This window comes from Cheilinus undulatus, linkage group 4, assembly GCF_018320785.1.
Source record: "Cheilinus undulatus linkage group 4, ASM1832078v1, whole genome shotgun sequence".
Classification (NCBI taxonomy): Eukaryota; Metazoa; Chordata; class Actinopteri; order Labriformes; family Labridae; genus Cheilinus; species Cheilinus undulatus.
Genome location: NC_054868.1, coordinates 1492343 through 1515861, shown reverse-complemented (window position 1 = coordinate 1515861; position 23519 = coordinate 1492343). Strand labels below are relative to the sequence as shown.

General features: G+C 39.2%; 1 protein-coding gene across 4 annotated transcripts in view; it reads right to left on the bottom strand.

Moving 5' to 3' along the window:
• LOC121509019 (CSC1-like protein 2) overlaps nt 1–23519 on the bottom strand; it is an 85189-nt gene that overhangs the window by 48247 nt on the left and 13423 nt on the right. For 2 of the 4 annotated variants that reach the window (XM_041786201.1, XM_041786204.1), the window contains exon 2: nt 3889–4184. The exons of 1 other annotated variant lie outside the window; for it this stretch is intronic. The gene's annotated coding sequence lies outside the window, so the exon portion shown is untranslated. Of the gene's footprint in view, nt 1–3888; nt 4185–5745; nt 5853–23519 lie in introns of those variants that run through there. One more of the 4 variants, XM_041786203.1, reaches the window with a different exon arrangement.

Below are 23519 nucleotides of genomic sequence, written 5' to 3'. Positions count from 1 at the left end.
GCCAGAGTTTGATTATAGAGTAACTAAAGCCAGAGTTTGATTATAGAGTAACTAAAGCCAGAGTTTGATTATAGAGTAACTAAAGCCAGAGTTTGATTATAGAGTAAGTAAAGCCAGAGTTTGATTATAGAGTAACTAAAGCCAGAGTTTGATTATAGAGTAACTAAAGCCAGAGTTTGATTATAGAGTAACTAAAGCCAGAGTTTGATTATAGAGTAAGTAAAGCCAGAGTTTGATTATAGAGTAACTAAAGCCAGAGTTTGATTATAGAGTAACTAAAGCCAGAGTTTGATTATAGAGTAACTAAAGCCAGAGTTTGATTATAGAGTAACTAAAGCCAGAGTTTGATTATAGAGTAACTAAAGCCAGAGTTTGATTATAGAGTAACTAAAGCCAGAGTTTGATTATAGAGTAACTAAAGCCAGAGTTTGATTATAGAGTAACTAAAGCCAGAGTTTGATTATAGAGTAAGTAAAGCCAGAGTTTGATTATAGAGTAACTAAAGCCAGAGTTTGATTATAGAGTAACTAAAGCCAGAGTTTGATTATAGAGTAAGTAAAGCCAGAGTTTGATTATAGAGTAACTAAAGCCAGAGTTTGATTATAGAGTAACCAAAGCCAGAGTTTGATTATAGAGTAACCAAAGCCAGAGTTTGATTATAGAGTAACTAAAGCCAGAGTTTGATTATAGAGTAAGTAAAGCCAGAGTTTGATTATAGAGTAAGTAAAGCCAGAGTTTGATTATAGAGTAACCAAAGCCAGAGTTTGATTATAGAGTAACTTAAGCCAGAGTTTGATTATAGAGTAACTAAAGCCAGAGTTTGATTATAGAGTAACTAAAGCCAGAGTTTGATTATAGAGTAACTTAAGCCAGAGTTTGATTATAGAGTAAGTAAAGCCAGAGTTTGATTATAGAGTAACCAAAGCCAGAGTTTGATTATAGAGTAACTTAAGCCAGAGTTTGATTATAGAGTAACTAAAGCCAGAGTTTGATTATAGAGTAACTTAAGCCAGAGTTTGATTATAGAGTAACTTAAGCCAGAGTTTGATTATAGAGTAACTTAAGCCAGAGTTTGATTATAGAGTAACCAAAGCCAGAGTTTGATTATAGAGTAACTTAAGCCAGAGTTTGATTATAGAGTAACTTAAGCCAGAGTTTGATTATAGAGTAACTAAAGCCAGAGTTTGATTATAGAGTAACTTAAGCCAGAGTTTGATTATAGAGTAACTAAAGCCAGAGTTTGATTATAGAGTAACTAAAGCCAGAGTTTGATTATAGAGTAACTAAAGCCAGAGTTTGATTATAGAGTAACTAAAGCCAGAGTTTGATTATAGAGTAACTAAAGCCAGAGTTTGATTATAGAGTAAGTAAAGCCAGAGTTTGATTATAGAGTAACTAAAGCCAGAGTTTGATTATAGAGTAAGTAAAGCCAGAGTTTGATTATAGAGTAACTAAAGCCAGAGTTTGATTATAGAGTAACTAAAGCCAGAGTTTGATTATAGAGTAACTAAAGCCAGAGTTTGATTATAGAGTAACTAAAGCCAGAGTTTGATTATAGAGTAAGTAAAGCCAGAGTTTGATTATAGAGTAACTAAAGCCAGAGTTTGATTATAGAGTAACTAAAGCCAGAGTTTGATTATAGAGTAACTAAAGCCAGAGTTTGATTATAGAGTAACTAAAGCCAGAGTTTGATTATAGAGTAAGTAAAGCCAGAGTTTGATTATAGAGTAACTAAAGCCAGAGTTTGATTATAGAGTAAGTAAAGCCAGAGTTTGATTATAGAGTAACTAAAGCCAGAGTTTGATTATAGAGTAAGTAAAGCCAGAGTTTGATTATAGAGTAACTAAAGCCAGAGTTTGATTATAGAGTAAGTAAAGCCAGAGTTTGATTATAGAGTAACCAAAGCCAGAGTTTGATTATAGAGTAACTAAAGCCAGAGTTTGATTATAGAGTAAGTAAAGCCAGAGTTTGATTATAGAGTAACTAAAGCCAGAGTTTGATTATAGAGTAAGTAAAGCCAGAGTTTGATTATAGAGTAACTAAAGCCAGAGTTTGATTATAGAGTAAGTAAAGCCAGAGTTTGATTATAGAGTAACTAAAGCCAGAGTTTGATTATAGAGTAAGTAAAGCCAGAGTTTGATTATAGAGTAACTAAAGCCAGAGTTTGATTATAGAGTAAGTAAAGCCAGAGTTTGATTATAGAGTAACTAAAGCCAGAGTTTGATTATAGAGTAACTAAAGCCAGAGTTTGATTATAGAGTAACTAAAGCCAGAGTTTGATTATAGAGTAACTAAAGCCAGAGTTTGATTATAGAGTAACTAAAGCCAGAGTTTGATTATAGAGTAACTAAAGCCAGAGTTTGATTATAGAGTAACTAAAGCCAGAGTTTGATTATAGAGTAACTAAAGCCAGAGTTTGATTATAGAGTAAGTAAAGCCAGAGTTTGATTATAGAGTAACTAAAGCCAGAGTTTGATTATAGAGTAAGTAAAGCCAGAGTTTGATTATAGAGTAACTAAAGCCAGAGTTTGATTATAGAGTAAGTAAAGCCAGAGTTTGATTATAGAGTAACTAAAGCCAGAGTTTGATTATAGAGTAACTAAAGCCAGAGTTTGATTATAGAGTAAGTAAAGCCAGAGTTTGATTATAGAGTAACTAAAGCCAGAGTTTGATTATAGAGTAACTAAAGCCAGAGTTTGATTATAGAGTAACTAAAGCCAGAGTTTGATTATAGAGTAAGTAAACATTTGGCAGCACCTACAGAAAAGGTTTATTTTGAAAAAGAGAGGAAGCTGGTGGACTTCCTGTTTGGATTTTGGTACGGGTCCAGAGGCTTTCATTGGGGCTGTTCTGTGCACATGCAGGACAAAGACTATAACTCTTGGTGGTCTGACTGTTTGAAAATGTTCTAGGGAAGCAAATGAAGTAGAAAGCATGTGTTGGCCACAGGGGGCGCTGTGACCAAATGAAGGATTTTGATGTATGAAAGTATTCAGGATCAGTGAGTGATCATCCCTGCGATCACTGGCATAAAGAATGTAGAGTTACATGGAATGATTGTGCTGAAAATCCTCAATAAAGTAGTAAATGTAAACCCAACTTTGAGCTCCTGTCACGGCAGTGAAAACTCTCGTTTTTTTTTAGCCGTTTTTATCTCCATCTTGTCTAAAATGAGCACAAAAATTCGGGAGTCAATCAGATAAAACCCCTCAGAGGAGTTCATTAAAATACTGAACCAGTCTTTGGGTGAAAAGACGTAAAAAGGTGACCTGTACCTGCTGTGAGCTAACTCCCTGTTAGAGGATGCTCCCTAGAGATGTTCTGATATGCAAACATTTCATGCATGTAGATTTTATCCCAACCTCTGACTGATTCCTGGCTCCATGGAGTTACATTTAACAGCCCCTGTATGCCTATGTCCACTGGGGGAAACTGGCATGTTAAGACCCTAAATTAGCTATTTCTAATCAGAATGAAGAAGAATGCATACAGATTTGATATTCTTGCTTTGAGGGCGGTGCCAGTGGCCTAAAAATGGTGATTATGATTGCTGCTGTGACTGAGCAGCTCTAGTGCTGAGTACAGGACGCCTGTGTTCACACTGACCAGTGAACTCAGACCTGGCCTCTGGTCCCTAATACTAAACCAGGCTCAGCTCTGTCCTCTGACCCTGCAGGGAGCCGGTCTTCACCTTCACTAGTCTGTTGGATCAGCTGTCCCTGGACCCGTGTGGTGGGCTTTAGCCCGGCCCTCAGATCTGAAGTCTCTGTATTGTGATGAGTTAAATAATGAGTGATTTACAGCTGAGGCTCTTTGAGGTTTTGAAAGATTCAGTGAAGAAACATCGAATCATCAGGCAGCTAAAAAAAGAACAAGACATTTTTTTACCTCCTGCTGACGTCTGCAGCGTGGAGATAACAGCTCAGCGCATGTGTTTAAAGATTAAACGTGTACGTTCTGACAGGCAGAAGAAGCGTGTTCTAGAGGAGGACCAGCCGCTGTAGTGATCTCCATTTAACCATGGATGTTTGGGTTAAAGGTGCATGACACCTCCATGACGCCCTGCAGAACTTCCTCTTCACTGGTACAGGGACTTTTTACAGCAAATATCCACGTTATCATCACATCCAGCAACAAATCCAACAAAACTTCAGAACAGAGAGCATGCAGAGGATTCTGAGAGCCTGCAGAAAGAAGCAGAAACAAATCTAGATTTAGAATCTACACATTTCACCGTAAAAACAAACGCCGTCAGTAATGTGGTGTAACTGACGGCGTTATCAGTCGGCTGCATGTGCGCACCAGCGTGACTCTGAACGCCTCGGCTCGTTTCAGCCTCACCTCTGTGGATTTAGACACCCTAAAGGTCGACATAAGACCAGAAAATTCAACTTCCATAACCAGTTATTAAACATCCAACCTGCTGAAACCGGTTTGCTACCATGGCAACAAAAATACAGGAACTACACAACCTATTCTGGGCAAAATGTCGTTTATAATCTTCAAAAAAATGTCAATGATAATCACAAAAATATGTTGGTAACATTTGGATGATTTAATGGATGGATGATGGATGGATGGATGATTTAATGGATGGATGGATGGATGAGTGGATAGATGGATGATTTAATGGATGGATGGATGGATGATTTCATGGATGGATGATGGATGGATGGATGATTTCATGGATGATGGATGGATATTTAATGGATGGATGCATGGATGGATGATGGATGGATGAATGATGGATGATTTAATGGATGGATGATGGATGAGTGGATAGATGGATGATTTAATGGATGGATGATGGATGGATGGATGATTTCATGGATGATGGATGGATATTTAATGGATGGATGCATGGATGGATGATGGATGGATGAATGATGGATGATTTAATGGATGGATGATGGATGAGTGGATAGATGGATGATTTAATGGATGGATGGATGGATGGTTGGATGATGTATAGAAGGATAGATAGATGGATGGATGATGGATGGATATTTAATGGATGGATGCATGGATGATTTAATGGATGGATGATGGATGGATGGATAATGGATGATGAAGGATGGATGGTTGGATGATGGATGGATGCTATCTATCGGAAATTTAAATCAAACAGACGAACAAACTGGAGGAAAATTTCCAGGGGTCAGTGAATGCAGCGCTGCTTTCAGGTGCACTCCTCCGTGTTGGATTTCAGCTCTCTGGTTACAGATAAACAACAGAGATGGACAGAGGAGGCGGATGAACACATGAGAGAGTAGACTTTAAATTAAATATGAGGCTGGGAGATGAAACACCAGAGACCTGGACCAGAGCAGCCCTGCATGGCTACAGAACCAGAGACCTGGACCAGAGCAGCCCTGGCTACAGAACCAGAGACCTGGACCAGAGCAGCCCTGCATGGCTACAGAACCAGAGACCTGGACCAGAGCAGCCCTGCATGGCTACAGAACCAGAGACCTGGACCAGAGCAGCCCTGGCTACAGAACCAGAGACCTGGACCAGAGCAGCCCTGCATGGCTACAGAACCAGAGACCTGGACCAGAGCAGCCCTGCATGGCTACAGAACCAGAGACCTGGACCAGAGCAGCCCTGGCTACAGAACCAGAGACCTGGACCAGAGCAGCCCTGGCTACAGAACCAGAGACCTGGACCAGAGCAGCCCTGCATGGCTACAGAACCAGAGTCCTGGACCAGAGCCGCCCCGCATGGCTAATAATCCCTCTCAATCACCTGTAGACCAGTTTATCTAGTCCTGATGGGTTCTCTCCTGTGCAGCCGTTTATTGAAGGTTGGAGTCCCTGATTCCTCTGAAGTCCTGAACATGCTGACAGTGTCTGGGCTGACCAATAGGGAGGGAGGTTTCTCTGGGAGGGTCAGAAAAACGATCTGTCCTAAATTCAAGCAACAATAAAAGAATATTACTTTGACCTAAACACTGACCATTACCCATTAAAAGTACAACAGTATTTATTTAGTATTCAGCATTAGCACTGGTTTATTCTTTCTTCATGGATTTTAAAGTCAGGAGTTGAACATCAGAGCTGCAGGTGTAAGAAGGTAAAACACTGCAGCAACACCAATCTTCATCCATGTCACAAAAACTCATTCCAACAAATGCAAATGGGCTTATAGTGAAAAATAGTGCGAAAAATTAACAACAAGAGACACCAGAGAGGAGAATTTCAAGTTTAAGTTTAAAAAAGTAAAATATTTCTGTGTTTGCATTTATTAATAGTAGAGGTGGGCATCTTTAGGCACCTCATGATTCACTTTGATTAACATTCACTGGGCTATGGTTCTATTCTTGATCGATTATTGATGCATTCATTTTTCTTTCTAACATTTCTGTTGTTCTCTTTGTGTCCACCATAATAAAAACATTACAACTGGTTTAAAAAACTAAATTTCCACTCTCCTCTAATGGGAGATGTGTGTAAACTGGAAAGTTAGAACTGCACTGAACCAAAGGTAGCAGCATCCTTTTTTTCAAAGATGAAATACTGGCAAAAGAAATCCTGCTGTTACACGGCTTTTTGTTTCTGCTATTCCACAGTATTAACCCTTTACCTACTGAGCAGGCGCTGTGTTTTATATGTCCAGAGTATTTTTACCGTAACTCTGTCAAAGTTTGTCCGATCAGAAGAATTCCAGAGGTGTTGGAAAGCTGAGAATTGTGGGCATGTGCACATATATGGTTCATTACAGTACTCACAACCATATGACGTGGGCATTCATAGCAAGACACCAGAAGTATCGTGAGACCGCTACACGGATTCTCAGCACTGTAACTCCTCGGAAGTTTGCTCAATCTAAAAAATTCCAACGCTGACAGAGAGCTGAGAATCTGTGCTTTCCACCAATATATGATGTGTGGTATATATAATGTTGTTGCTTACAGCAATGTTGAACAGCACCGCGAAAACGGCAGCTTTGGCAGAAGACGAGTGAGAAAGGAGAGTGAAGGAAGAGAGTAAAAGGAGAGCGAGTGAGAGTGGTGTTCTGTTTTCTAAAAATAGCCTTAGATAGCGGCATTTGTGCGTGTCTGTCATGTGCAATAACAATATGTTACTGAGAATGTTGAGAATGCATTTCTCCACCTTTATCTGCACTAATTGTAGCCTATGTATATAGTTATCTTCTGCACTGTTTTGCACACCCAGAGTCCTAGACTCAAAAAATGACTGCTGATTGTTCTAAACATGTATAGGTTCACATTTCAAATGTCAAATCAAAACTTCATGAGCAATAACAACATTTCTTCTCATAAATGTCGTGAAAAACAAATCAGTTTTTGTGTTTTTTCTTCTTTTAAACTGCTGACAATTCCATATAATGTGCAATAATCATTAACCAGATGTTGAAAAGTCAAGTTCAAGTACTCCTGGGAAAAGGGAGCAAAGCTCTCAGACTTAGGGCATTTCCTGACTATTTTACAGCCAGAATAACTAAATATGTCCAAATCACCATTTTTAGACTCAGTAGGTAAAGGGTTAAATATGTAGATAATCGATTACAGGACTTAAATAAATAAATCGATTCAGAGTCGTCCGCCTCCAGATCCTGATGCATCTATGAATGGATTTTTTCTCCCACCTCTAATAAACAGCCAGACGATTAAAGATTGTTTTAATATAGTTGGACTCATCTTAACATGTATCTTTGTTTGTGAGTAGGGCTGAACGATTTGAGGAAATAATCTAATTGCGATTATTCTAATTCTTTTTAGTTCCTTATATTACGCATTTTCAACCAACCTAAGCAACAAATCATTCTATACTTTAACTAACATAATATTAAACAGATACAACTAGGGCCAAACAATTAAAAAAATATTCAATAGAAATTATTTACACTCATATTTTAAACTCTACATGAATTATTATGTTAAAGGGAAAGATAGTATTTATGTTTATATCATTTTAAAGAAGAAAAAAATCTACTACAAAAAAAATATGATTTTTTTGTAGACTATTTAAAAAAAGCACTTCTATGTTTGCATGATGTGTAGATTATAAAATCTCTGCTGCAAAATAATTTCATAAACTGGTATTTTGTCTCACATTTCAGACTGAAGTGTTGCACCTTCTGCCATTTGAAAACTGCAGTTGACCATATCACGATTTTATCTAAATTTCGATGAATTGCCCAGCCCTAACTATGAGCCTGTGGAAAATAGCCAGCCCTGGTCACAGAGCAGCAGCAGAGACCAGGATTTAAGCTTTTACTGATAACAACATGAACCACATTTACACAAAGAATGATGATGCTAATCAATCACAATGACAAAAATTTAAACGTAAATATAATAAATAATGAAATATAAATATTCAGATAAAGTGTAAAAAGTTAAAAATGAGAGTCACCTGTGGCTGAGGCTCTGTGTTTGTTTACCTGTGGAGGGAGAAAGTAGGGATGTCTGGGCAGGAAGGAGGCATTTATTCAAACTTTATTAGCAGCTTTGCTCTAAACGACCACCCCTTCATTACTGATACACACTGATGTGTGTTCGCTGTTTTAAACTCATCTGTGAATATCTGATGAGTTCGTTTTGACCTGATTCTGTCAGCGCTCATCGCCTTTAAAGATGTAGAAATCCAGGAGAAACATCGCCATGATCAGATTTAAACAGCCGTGATTAGTGCTGGGAGGTTTTTATGTACTTCAGTCTGAAACGTAGAGGTGGAGCAGACGTTAGTGTTCCTAAAAACACCTGAATAAAACACAGCGAGGCCTCCGTCTTTACTCCATAACTTCACCTTAGAGCCGGAGTGTCAAACTCAGTCACAGCAGGGGCCGGATTCTGAACCTGGGTCTGACCTGAGAGCCAAACAGGGTCCATATTTAACCATAAAATGTTCAGAAAACCTTATTTTCACCAGAAATGAATTATTGGGGTTAAACAACCTGGCACTGATGATAAATGATTTTGTGATTAAAAGGTGAACATGATAAGTTAAAAACTCAAAATCTGACATAAAAAGTCAAACTTATGGTTTTAATTTTATCATATTTTGACATTTGAAACTCATGATTTCGATGTTTACGTCATATTTTGACTGTTACAAATCATGATTTTGAATTTTATCTCAGTTTTTGACTTTTTAAATTCATGGTTTCAGTATTCTCTCATATTTTGCCTTTTAAAAACATTATTAAGACTTTGTCATGTCTTTATCTTTTAAACTTATGAGTTTTTAAGGTGAAGACATGAGATAAAAGTCAAAATCATGACTTAAAAAAGTAAAAATAGGATTTAAAATCTAAAATTATAAATCTAGTGTGCTAAATCTACCATAACTTTAAGTCGTAACTGTGAGATGCAAAATTGAAAATATAGATAAAACACATTTCTTTCCCATGTTCCTGACTTTTTATACCTCATACTGGTGGGCCAGTTAGAATAAAAATATGATCTGGTCTGGCGGGCTGGGTAAAACTGCACCACAGGCTGGATTTGGCCCCTGGGCCTCGATTTCGACACCCCTGCCTTAGAGCATCAATATGTAGAATTTCTGCTCTGAAATGTCTAAATCAATAATAATTATTACTCCTATGTTATAAATACTTTCAGCTGAGCTCTTACATTATTCTTTTGTATTTTTAAAGTTTTTAAAACCAGAGAAATCCTTTGTTTTAGAGTTCTAAGGGTCTGATTATGGCAGAGCTGACGGTATGTGGTCATGGAGGTGCTGGATGTTACATAATAAATCATGAATGCTACAGGAAGCTGCCGTTCTGTTGCTGTACCTCGTTCATGTTTGTGCTGCATTCGTGATTTTTCTCTGGCACAGACTGTGAAGCTCACTCCTACAACACTGAACCTTAAATCACGCTGTGGCCCCACTAGACATTCCCAGGTCTAACAGAGACCAGGTCCTCTGCTCAGCTCCTGCTGCTTATTATCAATGAGGGAGAAAAGCTGTTAAAAGTGGCCTTCTCCAGTAATGCTGACCACTTTTAACAAATTTTCTCCTCCTCATTTGAAACTCATCCATGAAACCAAAACAGTGTTTACTGTTCTACAGCTGATGGAGACTGTTTATGATCATTTATATCCAGGGCTTGACATTAACTTTTTTTGTTCACAAGCCACAGTGGCTAGTGGATCTGCAAACGTACTAGCCATTCAGTATTTCTCTGGAGTCCCACCAACCTCAAGGTGTAGGATCCTCCAGAGGCTTGCAGTCGTGTATAAACCTACTATTCAGCCCCCCCTAACCAATGCTCACAAGCAGAAACGGTTGCAGTGGGCCCAGAAATACATGAAGACTCATTTTCAAACAGTCTTGTTGACTGATGAGTGCCATGCAACCCTGGATGGTCCAGATGGAGGAGTAGTGGATGGTTGGTGGATGGCCATCATGTCCCAATGAGGCCGGGACATCAACAAGGAGGGGGTGGAGTCATGTTTGGGCCGGAATCATGAGGAGAGAGGTGATAGGCTCCTTTAGGGTCCCTGAAGGTGTGAAAATGACCTCGGCAAAGTATATAGAGTTTCTGACTGACCACTTTCTTCCATGGTACAAAAAGAAGAACCGTGCCTTCTGTAGCAAAATTTTCTTCATGCATGACAATGCACCATCTCGTGCTGCAAAGAATCCCTCTGTGTCATTGGCTGCTATGGGCATAAAAGGAGAGAAACTCATGGTGTGGCCCCCATCCTCCCCTGACCTTTAACCCTACTGAGAACCTTTGGAGCATCCTCAAACTAAAGATCTATGAGGGTGGGAGGCAGTTCACATCAGAACAGCAGCTCTGGGAGGATATTCTGACATCCTGCAAAGAAATTCAAGCAGAAACTCTCCAAAAACTCACAAGTTCAATGGATGCAAGAATAGTGAAGGTGATATCAGAGAAGGGCTCCTATGTTAACATGGAACTTGTCCTGTTCAGATGTTTTTGATTGAAATAGCTTTGATTTCAGTAAATATGACCCCCTGATGCTGCAATTTCTACAAATGACCATTTTCAGTTCTTTACAACCTATAAAATGTTTTAAAAAGCTGCTGAGCTTAATAATGTGGAACAGTGCATTTTGAGGTTTTTTTTTTTAAATAATTTTTGTCATTATGAAGTTTGTTCAAAAACATTTGAATTATGCTCTAATGGCTGATGACTTGAAAAATATTCTGACTGTCATTTGCATTAATATTTAGGAAAATCAGAGAAAAATATCATTTGCATAATAATGTGGAACGCGGTGTATGTGTCTAAAAGTAATAAAAATATCTGTTTAAATTATAGATGACTGCATGAAGCACACGTCTGGAGAACATTAAACAACTGTAATGTCTGATGTTTAATATTAGAAGCAAATCGTTGTTTAGTTGAATTCTCTTTGACTTCTCAGTGATCAGTTACAGACTTTTATCCTTCTGCCTCTGTTTCTCCCTGCCTCAGTGAACTGATTTAAAGTTTCAGAGTTTGGATCCATCAATTATCGATATACGAAAAATTATTATACAAACGAATCAAAGGTTTTAATAACGTTTAGATTATGTGCATTTGCGCAGGTTTTATCATTAAGATCGCCCTCAACAAAGAAAGAATATAGATGGAGTATTAATCAATGTTCAGACACACTACACACCCTGGCTCGCACAAGGACAGAGACACACAGCTGGAACACACACACACACACACACACACACACACACGGCGCTGACGTGCTGATCCTCCATGGATAGAGAGGCGCTTTAAAGCAGAAGGAGAAAGTTCAGGTCTGAGTTTATCCTCCAACATTCTGAAACATTTTCCCTCAACAGACAGAAGCCTTCAGTCTACATTACCAACACGTCAGTGCGAGTGTATCAGTATATGTGAGTGTCGGGTTTATGTATGTCATGCAGCATCAAGGCCCTTGGTGCTGCGTAAAAATGCAGGAATGGATGAAGAGACCAGCCTTTTCAGATACTTTGGAGGGAAATTTGAGCCTTTATGTGCCGAACGGTCTCTCTGTAAGCCTAAATCATAACGGCTAACTGACAAGCACAATGCACTTTACGTTATGTTTAATGCACTTTACATTATGCCAATTTGCACCCATGATGCTGGTCTCCAGTACTCAGAAAATTTCTAGTATTTTAATACTTCAGCAATTACTATTTTATATCTCTCTCTCTCCCTCTCCCTTTGTCTCTCTCTCTCTCTTCCTTTATTTCTTCCCCTTATTTTATTGTTTGGTAGTAGTGCTACTTTCTATATTTAGTATTTTAGCACTTTGAACATTAGCCTTATTGTCTATGTGCAGTGGTTGACTGAATTTCTATATTGTTGTTTACTTGCTGCTCTGTGTGCCTTTAATTGCACCCCAGGGACAAATAAAGTTGTTTTTTTTTTTATTTGAATTTGAATTTGAATTTGATTCAGAGTGAAACATTAGTTGTGACACTGATAAATTCAACCCGCCATCGTGGCTAGTTAGAGTCACGCTGCTACCCGCCACGGCCGAAATCCACCCGCATTTGGCTAGCCCTGTTAATAACCTGATTTATGAAAAGAGCCATTTTGGTTCGTAGGGACGCCAGCGTCAGGGTTTTATTCTCATGGTGGGGTACGTGGGATAAACACATGGAAATAAAGGTTTAAGATCCTCAAACTTGTGAATTTTTAAATCTTATGACAAAAAAGGAAGATGCTTAAAGAAATTACCTTGATTTTTTTTTTAACTGATTTATAACAGTGATAGTCAAAGTGTGGCTCTTTTATGTCTTAATTTTAAATATTATTCTCCCAGAAAACCTTAAAAGAGGAAACTTTTTGCCCCTTCATACCATTTTTGCCACTTTTCACCCATTTAAGCATCCTTTTGTCATTAAATACCACTTGTTTCCTTTTCTCCCCATTTTTGGCTCTTCTTTTTGCCATTTTAGCTGTTATCACCATTTCTTTGCCATTTTTCATCCATTTAAACATCCATTTGCCATTAAATACCACTTGTTTCCCACTGTTTTCCCATTTTTGCCACCCTTGGCTGCTTTTTATTCATTTTAGTGACTTTTCTTTTTTTGCCACTTTTGGACCATTTTTGCCACCTGTAGCTCATTTTTTTGTAACTTCTCACCCATCTTATTCCATTTTTTATCCCCATTTTTGCTGCTTTTTGACCATTTTTGCCACCTTTAACTGCTTTTTATTGCTACTTCACACTGTTTTTGCCACTTTTCACTCACTTCAGAGTGACACTGATTTATTATATTAACATAGCCTTACATGAATGAGCATTATTGGCTCTGTATTAACACTAATGTCTGCTTATTTTACCGTTTTAATTTCATAAAAAACACCAATGCATAACAATCAATGTAGCTGAAATTCACTGGCACACAGCTCTAGGAAAAAACAGATATGCATGCAACACATTGACAATAACTCATTTTTATTTTTCCCATCTAAAACACCAGAGTTTGCTGTGACAGAACCTGGCCAAAAGGGGTTACATTTTTCAAACTCATGAATTTTTATTTTGTATTATTAAAGGAGGAAATGGTTAAAAATTTAACAAAAAAAAGTTTGAAAAATATTACTGTATAATAATTTCATAGCCGAATGTATGAATGAGCAGTTCTGGTCCAAAGGGAAGATAAATCAGAGTCCTCATTAAAACAGGAAGTAAACAGCAGAGATGGGCGGAGCTAACAGTGAGTCATCTGTTGTCCCTGTTTTGATTGGAGCCCCCTGGTGGCTGAATTTACATGCTGCGCATTACCGGCACAGGGAGAACATGCAACGACCTCGACACGGAGTCAAACCAGGAATCTTACAGCCACATTACTCTGTTTCCATTTTATTTTGAAGTTCCTTCTCCGCTCTTCCTCCAGGCCAGACGTCTTCCTCCGATGGTTTTTACTGTAAAGCTTTAAAAGGAGCTAGCGGCCTGTGGCTAACCTCAGCTAGCATCTCTGAGCAGACGGCTGGTTTATGAGTGAAGCAGTAAACACTCACAGCGGTCTGATGTTTACTATCACACTCTACGTGTCTAAAAACCACCATTACTGGGTTGGAAGGGTTTAGAGAAGAAGATCTGATTAATTTAAGGCAAAGGTATCAACATGACACAGAGGGCAGCTGCCCCAGTGCATGATGGGAGCACTCAACAGGCCAAACGGGTTTCAGGTTTCTTAACTGGGGAGATATAATCAGCATGGTATCAGTCTCTGCAGATAGGAAACTATGTGCTGACATTCACAGCCATAGAAAAAGGTTTTAGGTCTGAGGTTGAATTTGTACTCAGGAATAGTCGGTTTATTTCCAGAACTTTGTCATGATTGTCTGGGGCCACTAAATAAACCTGCTGTTTATAAATGGTGGTCAGTTCTAGTGCAGGAGAAGGTTGTGTCGTATCTGAGAAATACCAGCGTATCTGATCCCCTCAAAAACCACATTTTACAGGATTTCTAAACTTAGCCAAAAAAAGTAAGTAAATGAGTGTTTTAAAGTCTGTTTATCTCTTTAAATGGAGCCACATCTGTAAGGAGCATGCGTTTGTGGGATGAGCAGCACAGCTGAGGATGTGGGTTGGTTCATGGAACATTTTCAGTGCTGAACAGCTGATTCTGCTGTTGCTACTAGTCTTGTTTTGAGCTTCTGGTGCCCCCAGGTGCTGACCACCAGGTGCCTGCTGTAGGGCAACTTCAAGCTGGTGTTATTCTGGAGTGAGCCTTAGTACCACCTCCAAACTGAAGGCCAAGATCCACATAACAGGGGACGTCAGAGACAGGCCGCGAAGTGGGCGTCTCACAAAGAGACGATAACCCAAACAGCTTATTCTAACGATAACCGCCACAGAGCGGGGTTTATCAGAGACTACCTCCAGAATCTGGGAGTGGAGAGGATGGGATGTCCTGCCAGCAGTCCTGATCTCAATCCCATTGAACTCCTGTGGGATCGGCTTGAGCACTGTGTTGGTGCAAGAGTGACCAACACAACCACACTGGCTGACTGGTGACTAATGCTGGTGGAAGAATGGGACACCATCCCACAGCAGTGTGTGACCAGGCTGGTGACCAGCACGAGGAGGAGGAGGAGGAGGAGGAGCCAGGCTGGTGACCAGCACGAGGAGGAGGAGGAGGAGCCAGGCTGGTGACCAGCATGAGGAGGAGGAGGAGGAGGAGCCAGGCTGGTGACCAGCATGAGGAGGAGGAGGAGGAGGAGCCAGGCTGGTGACCAGCACGAGGAGGAGGAGGAGGAGGAGGAGGAGCCAGGCTGGTGACCAGCATGAGGGGGAGGAGCCAGGCTGGTGACCTGCATGAGGGGAAGGAGCCAGGCTGGTGGTAACATTAATCTACCAAACACTCATTTACCTGCTTTTAGTGCCAGGTTTATCTCTGCTGTGTTCCTGTATTTTTACTGTGTTCATAAGCACCAATGTTTACTTTAAAAAAAAGTGTCACAAAAATAATAGGGACAGGCAACATGGTCTAAAATAATAAACTAGAATATTTTCCAACCAAAAACAAATATTATGATTTTAACCATTTTCCTCCCTGATTAATACTGCAGCATGTACATGAGAGGTGAGAGAAAAACTCATATTAGCAACAAAGGCTGTGCAGTTAATCCAAATTTAGACTTTTTTTCATTTTTTTCCACATGCTTTTATAAAAGTTTTGGCAAAAATAGAGGGAAAAAGCCCTGGCAACACCAGTCCTCTGCCTTTGATGATGTCATTCTTTAAAGTTTAGAAGACATTCCATGCTTGCCTTTGAAAATCATCATGAAAGCTAACAAAACATTCCATGCTTGCCTTTGAAGATGATGTAATTAAAACGAATAAAACATTCCTTTATAGATGTTATCAAAGCTAATAAACTATTCCATCCTTGCCTTTAAAGCTGATATCAAAACCAACAACATTCCATTCCATCCTTGCCTTTAAAAATATCATCAAAGCTAATAAAGCATTTCATCCTTGCCTTTAAAAATGATGTCATTGATACTAATAATGAATTCCTTTAAAGCTGATGTCATCATAGCTAATAAAACATTCCATCCTTGCCTTTAAATGCATCATCAAAGCTAATAAAACGTTTCATCCTTGCCTTTACATATATCATCAAAGCTAATAAAGCATTTCATCCTTGCCTTTATAAATGATTTCATTGAGACTAATAACAAATTCCTTTAAAGCTGATGTCATCAAAGCTAATAAAACATTTTGTCCTTGTCTTTAAAACTGACGTCATTGAAACAAAAAAAAGCCTTTAAAGCTGATGTCAGCAAAACCAGCATTACATACCATCCTTGTCTAAAAAGATGTCATTAAAGCTAATAAAGTATTCCATCCTTGCCTTTAAAAATGATGTCATTTAAACCAATATAAATTCCGTCTTTACCTTCAAAGATTGTCATTAACATAATGACACATTCCGTCCTTTTCTTTCAAAATTATGTCATCAAAACGTATAAAACATTCCTTTAAATACGATGTCATCAAAGCTAATGAAACATTCCATCCTTGCCATTGAAGATGATGGAGATCACTTCTTCATACAGCACTTCAGAGACACAAACCCTTCCCCTAACATTGCTGGTTTGGGCCGGGACCCGGTTTTGGTTGATGGGACATTTTTGAGAATGAAACGTTCGTCACAGAGGAACAGAGAGGAAACTTTAATGATAAGGCTGTTGTTGTTGTCTGTCAGGAAGCTGCTTCACCCTCACAGTGAGGGACGGACTACTGCGGACATGGCATGACCTTTACAGCCGTAACCAAGTGTTTTTGTGTTTTCAGGTGGATGAAGATGTTTTTGATAATATAGCGTGTGGACAGGACTATCTTTGAAAACAGAGGAGGAAACCTGGTGACAATGGGTCGAGAAAGTGGACTGTGGGAGAAAGGTGTAGTACCCACACATGTTCTAGGAGAACATGAAAACAACCCATGGAACCTTCTTACTTTGAGACAGTGTTAACCACCGCACCACTGCGCAGCCCTTTGAGCTGTCAGGTATTCTTACTTCTTATCTAAATGGCTCGAACATGATAATTCCTACTTGTCTGAGGTTTGAAACACCTCTGATTTTACCCTCAGGACGTCAAATGTTTGAGTTTTAAACTGATAAATTCAGATTTACTCTGCAGCCATCATGTCCAGTTTTAGTAGCACTTTAACAGGAGGATATTTTTGGTATGCTTTAATGACAAACTACCTTCAGAAGAGCTTAAAAGCTCGTATAGAGAACACAAGCGGAGCACAGAGGTGACATGATCATGTGACCTTGAAGCTCGTCAGAGCCACCAAACTGGTTTTCCAACGCCGGCATTTACTCCGATTGTTTACACAGAAATCTGAGGATTCATTTACACAACAAATGGACTGACCGGCAGCAGCAACATGAGGGGAGAAACGGTGAAATATTCACTTTGAAAACTAGCACGCCACATTCTCAAAAACATCGTCTTCCACATGAAAACACAAAAAATCTCTGTAAGGTGCTGAAAGATCACACCATGTCAGCAGTAGTCCATCCGTCACTGTGATGATAAAGCAGGAGATCAACGATGTCTTTGACATGAGAAAGCTTGCTTTCCATTCCTATGAAATCACCATTTGGTATTCAAAGATGTCTGTCTAAGGAGTGTTGTCTGACGAAGCAGTGACATCTGGAGTCCATCCAGGTGTCTCTGTTCATCAACATAGAGGGAAATTTATTCAGTAATAAGTATGGCATGTTTCATAGACTTTGAAGGATGACATCATCCCCAAAGGCAAGGATGGAATGTTTCATGGACTTTAAAGGACGACATCATCCTCAAAGGCAATAATGGAATGTTTCATAGACGTTAAAGGATGACATCATCCCCAAAGGCAAGGATGGAATGTTTCATAGACGTTAAAGGACAACATCATGCTCAAAGGCAATGATGGAATGTTTCATAGACTTTAAAGGACGACATCATCCTCAAAGGCAATAATGGAATGTTTCATAGACGTTAAAGGATGACATCATCTCCAAAGGCAAGGATGGAATGTTTCATAGACTTTAAAGGATGACATCATCTCCAAAGGCAAGGATGGAATGTTTCATAGACTTTAAAGGACAACATCATCCTCAAAGGCAATAATGGAATGTTTCATAGACGTTAAAGGATGACATCATCCCCAAAGGCAAGGATGGAATGTTTCATAGACTTTAAAGGACAACATCATGCTCAAAGGCAATGATGGAATGTTTCATAGACTTTGAAGGACGACATCATCCTCAAAGGCAATAATGGAATGTTTCATAGACGTTAAAGGATGACATCATCTCCAAAGGCAAGGATGGAATGTTTCATAGACGTTAAAGGATGACATCATCCTCAAAGGCAATAATGGAATGTTTCATAGACGTTAAAGGATGACATCATCTCCAAAGGCATGGATGGAATGTTTCATAGACTTTAAAGGATGACATCATCCTCAAAGGCAATAATGGAATGTTACATGGATGTTAAAGGATGACATCATCCTAAAAGGTAATAATGGCATGTTTCATAGACTTTAAAGGATGACATCATCTTCAAAGGCAATGATGGAATGTTTCACAGACTTCAAAGGATGTCATCATCATCAGAGACAGAAGATGGAATGTTATAGTTGTTAAAACATAGAAAAGTTGCCAACAACCAACAGTTGGCATTGTTTTGTGGTTAATTGTATCAAAAATGCACCAGAACCTTTAAACTCCTTATCTATTTCAGGGCTGCAGTAATAGATTCTGTTCGTAGTTGAGTATTCTATCGATTCTTCTGACGATTAATTGACGAAAAATTGTACAAAAACGTTATCAACATTTACATGTAGGAATCAAAATAATAAATGACCCAGTAAGGGTCGTATGGGACTTCTATTTTATGCCAACATATCGGCTAAAATGCTCTATCTTCCAGTTATGAACTTCTGGCCCTGTTATCTGCTGCTGCATTCCAATAATATGAAGGAATCTGGGTCTGTTTGAGGGGCTTAGACCTTGATGTTGGGGCCAGGAGTCCTTCCCAAAGATGTTTTATGGTTGATCAAAATCTATTTGATTCTATCATATCCACTCTTGGCCCCTTATTTGCATATGTTCATCAGTGAAAGTCCTTCCGGACATATTTGGTGACACCTATACTGAAATTACCTTGAGGGCCCATGTGGCCCCTTATGCCTAAAACATATGAAAATAAACAACCGTATGGTTATATTTTAGTGATGTTTGGTGTCTATCATTATTTCATATGTTATTCCTCAGTCATACTCGCCTCTATCTGCTGTTAAATGTAATATTTTTAGTGATGTTTGGTGTCTATCATTATTTCATATGTTATTCCTCAGTCATACTCGCCTCTATCTGCTGTTAAATGTAATATTAATGAACATCTCCTTTGTCCCTGCCTCTCAACGGCCCCACTGCTCCTGCAGCCCGGTCTCAGCACCATCACCACCCGAACGCAACAGGACACACACACAAAAAACCATTAATGTTATGACTAACACAATGTCACACTAATATACTGACCATCTGATGTCATAAACTAAACACACACATATTTATGTGGTCTCAGAGAAGAGTTCAGAAACCCTGAATGGTCAAAATGAGACTCAGTTGATTGACTAGATGCTGATCTGCTGACTGTTGACAGGGGAATCTGATGAAAGGTTTCTAAAATCACTTTCAGTCTCTCTGGTTTTAGTCCCTATGTGGTCCCAGCCCTGGTGTCTCTGGTTTTAGTCCCTATTTGGTCCCAGTCCTAGTATAAATATGAAGGTGTCTCTGGTTTTAGTCCCTATGTGGTCCCAGCCCTAGTATAAATATGAAGATGTCTCTGGTTTTAGTCTCTATGTGGTCCCAGTCCTAGTATAAATATGAAGGTGTCTCTGGTTTTAGTCCCTATGTGGTCCCAGTCCTAGTATAAATATGAAGGTCTCTCTGGTTTTAGTCTCTATGTGGTCCCAATCCTAGTATAAATATGAAGGTCTCTCTGGTTTTAGTCCCTATGTGGTCCCAGTCCTAGTATAAATATGAAGGTGTCTCTGGTTTTAGTCCCTATGTGGTCCCAGTCCTAGTATAAATATGAAGGTCTCTCTGGTTTTAGTCCCTATGTGGTCCCAGTCCTAGTATAAATATGAAGGTGTCTCTGGTTTTAGTCTCTATGTGGTCCCAGTCCTAGTATAATAATGAAGGTTTCTCTGGTTTTAGTCTCTGTGTGGTCCTAGTCCTAGTATAAATATGAAGAAGTCTCTGGTTTTAGTCTCTATGTGGTCCCAGTCCTAGTATAAATATGAAGGTCTCTCTGGTTTTAGTCTCTATGTGGTCCCAGTCCTAGTATAAATATGAAGATGTCTCTGGTTTTAGTCTCTATGTGGTCCCAGTCCTAGTATAAATATGAAGGTCTCTCTGGTTTTAGTCTCTATGTGGTCCCAGTCCTAGTATAAATATGAAGGTGTCTCTGGTTTTAGTCCCTATGTGGTCCCAGTCCTAGTATAAATATGAAGATGTCTCTGGTTTTAGTCTCTATGTGGTCCCAGTCCTAGTATAAATATGAAGGTCTCTCTGGTGTTAGTCCCTATGTGGTCCCAGTCCTAGTATAAATATGAAGGTCTCTCTGGTTTTAGTCTCTATGTGGTCCCAGTCCTAGTATAAATATGAAGGTCTCTCTGGTTTTAGTCCCTATGTGGTCCCAGTCCTAGTATAAATATGAAGGTCTCTCTGGTTTTAGTCTCTATGTGGTCCCAGTCCTAGTATAAATATGAAGGTCTCTCTGGTGTTAGTCCCTATGTGGTCCCAGTCCTAGTATAAATATGAAGATGTCTCTGGTTTTAGTCTCTATGTGGTCCCAGTCCTAGTATAAATATGAAGATGTCTCTGGTTTTAGTCTCTATGTGGTCCCAGTCCTAGTATAAATATGAAGGTGTCTCTGGTTTTAGTCTCTATGTGGTCCCAGTCCTAGTATAAATATGAAGGTATCTGGTTTTAGTCTCTATGTGGTCCCAGTCCTAGTATAAATATGAAGATGTCTCTGGTTTTAGTCCATATGTGGTCCCAGCCCTAGTATAAATATGAAGGTGTCTCTGGTTTTAGTCTCTATGTGGTCCCAGTCCTAGTATAAATATGAAGGTGTCTCTGGTTTTAGTCCCTATGTGGTCCCAGTCCTAGTATAAATATGAAGGTGTCTCTGGTTTTAGTCTCTATGTGGTCCCAGTCCTAGTATAAATATGAAGGTGTCTCTGGTTTTAGTCTCTATGTGGTCCCAGTCCTAGTATAAATATGAAGGTATCTGGTTTTAGTCTCTATGTGGTCCCAGTCCTAGTATAAATATGAAGGTGTCTCTGGTTTTAGTCTCTATGTGGTCCCAGTCCTAGTATAAATATGAAGGTGTCTCTGGTTTTAGTCTCTATGTGGTCCCAGTCCTAGTATAAATATGAAGGTATCTGGTTTTAGTCTCTATGTGGTCCCAGTCCTAGTATAAATATGAAGGTCTCTCTGGTTTTAGTCCCTATGTGGTCCCAGTCCTAGTATAAATATGAAGGTGTCTCTGGTTTTAGTCCCTATGTGGTCCCAGTCCTAGTATAAATATGAAGGTCTCTCTGGTTTTAGTCCCTATGTGGTCCCAGTCCTAGTATAAATATGAAGGTGTCTCTGGTTTTAGTCCCTATGTGGTCCCAGTCCTAGTATAAATATGAAGGTGTTTCTGGTTTTAGTCTCTATGTGGTCCCAGTCCTAGTATAAATATGAAGGTATCTCTGGTTTTAGTCTCTATGTGGTCCCAGTCCTAGTATAAATATGAAGGTATCTGGTTTTAGTCTCTATGTGGTCCCAGTCCTAGTATAAATATGAAGGTATCTGGTTTTAGTCTCTATGTGGTCCCAGTCCTAGTATAAATATGAAGGTGTCTCTGGTTTTAGTCCCTATGTGGTCCCAGTCCTAGTATAAATATAAAGGTATCTGGTTTTAGTCTCTATGTGGTCCCAGTCCTAGTATAAATATGAAGGTCTCTCTGGTTTTAGTCTCTATGTGGTCCCAGTCCTAGTATAAATATGAAGGTCTCTCTGGTTTTAGTCTCTATGTGGTCCCAGTCCTAGTATAAATATGAAGGTGTCTCTGGTTTTAGTCTCTATGTGGTCCCAGTCCTAGTATAAATATGAAGGTCTCTCTGGTTTTAGTCTCTATGTGGTCCCAGTCCTAGTATAAATATGAAGGTCTCTCTGGTTTTAGTCTCTATGTGGTCCCAGTCCTAGTATAAATATGAAGGTATCTGGTTTTAGTCTCTATGTGGTCCCAGTCCTAGTATAAATATGAAGGTATCTGGTTTTAGTCCCTATGTGGTCCCAGTCCTAGTATAAATATGAAGGTGTCTCTGGTTTTAGTCCCTATGTGGTCCCAGTCCTAGTATAAATATGAAGGTATCTGGTTTTAGTCTCTATGTGGTCCCAGTCCTAGTATAAATATGAAGGTGTCTCTGGTTTTAGTCCCTATGTGGTCCCAGTCCTAGTATAAATATGAAGGTATCTGGTTTTAGTCTCTATGTGGTCCCAGTCCTAGTATAAATATGAAGGTATCTGGTTTTAGTCTCTATGTGGTCCCAGTCCTAGTATAAATATGAAGGTATCTGGTTTTAGTCTCTATGTGGTCCCAGTCCTAGTATAAATATGAAGGTATCTGGTTTTAGTCCCTATGTGGTCCCAGTCCTAGTATAAATATGAAGGTATCTGGTTTTAGTCTCTATGTGGTCCCAGTCCTAGTATAAATATGAAGGTCTCTCTGGTTTTAGTCTCTATGTGGTCCCAGTCCTAGTATAAATATGAAGGTATCTGGTTTTAGTCTCTATGTGGTCCCAGTCCTAGTATAAATATGAAGGTATCTGGTTTTAGTCTCTATGTGGTCCCAGTCCTAGTATAAATATGAAGGTATCTGGTTTTAGTCTCTATGTGGTCCCAGTCCTAGTATAAATATGAAGGTGTCTCTGGTTTTAGTCTCTATGTGGTCCCAGTCCTAGTATAAATATGAAGGTATCTGGTTTTAGTCTCTATGTGGTCCCAGTCCTAGTATAAATATGAAGGTATCTGGTTTTAGTCTCTATGTGGTCCCAGTCCTAGTATAAATATGAAGGTATCTGGTTTTAGTCTCTATGTGGTCCCAGTCCTAGTATAAATATGAAGGTATCTGGTTTTAGTCTCTATGTGGTCCCAGTCCTAGTATAAATATGAAGGTATCTGGTTTTAGTCTCTATGTGGTCCCAGTCCTAGTATAAATATGAAGGTATCTGGTTTTAGTCTCTATGTGGTCCCAGTCCTAGTATAAATATGAAGGTCCTTCTGGTTTTAGTCCCTATGTGGTCCCAGTCCTAGTATAAATATGAAGGTATCTGGTTTTAGTCTCTATGTGGTCCCAGTCCTAGTATAAATATGAAGGTATCTGGTTTTAGTCCCTATGTGGTCCCAGTCCTAGTATAAATATGAAGGTCTCTCTGGTTTTAGTCCCTATGTGGTCCCAGTCCTAGTTTTAATATGAAGCTATTTGGTTTTAGTCTCTATGTGG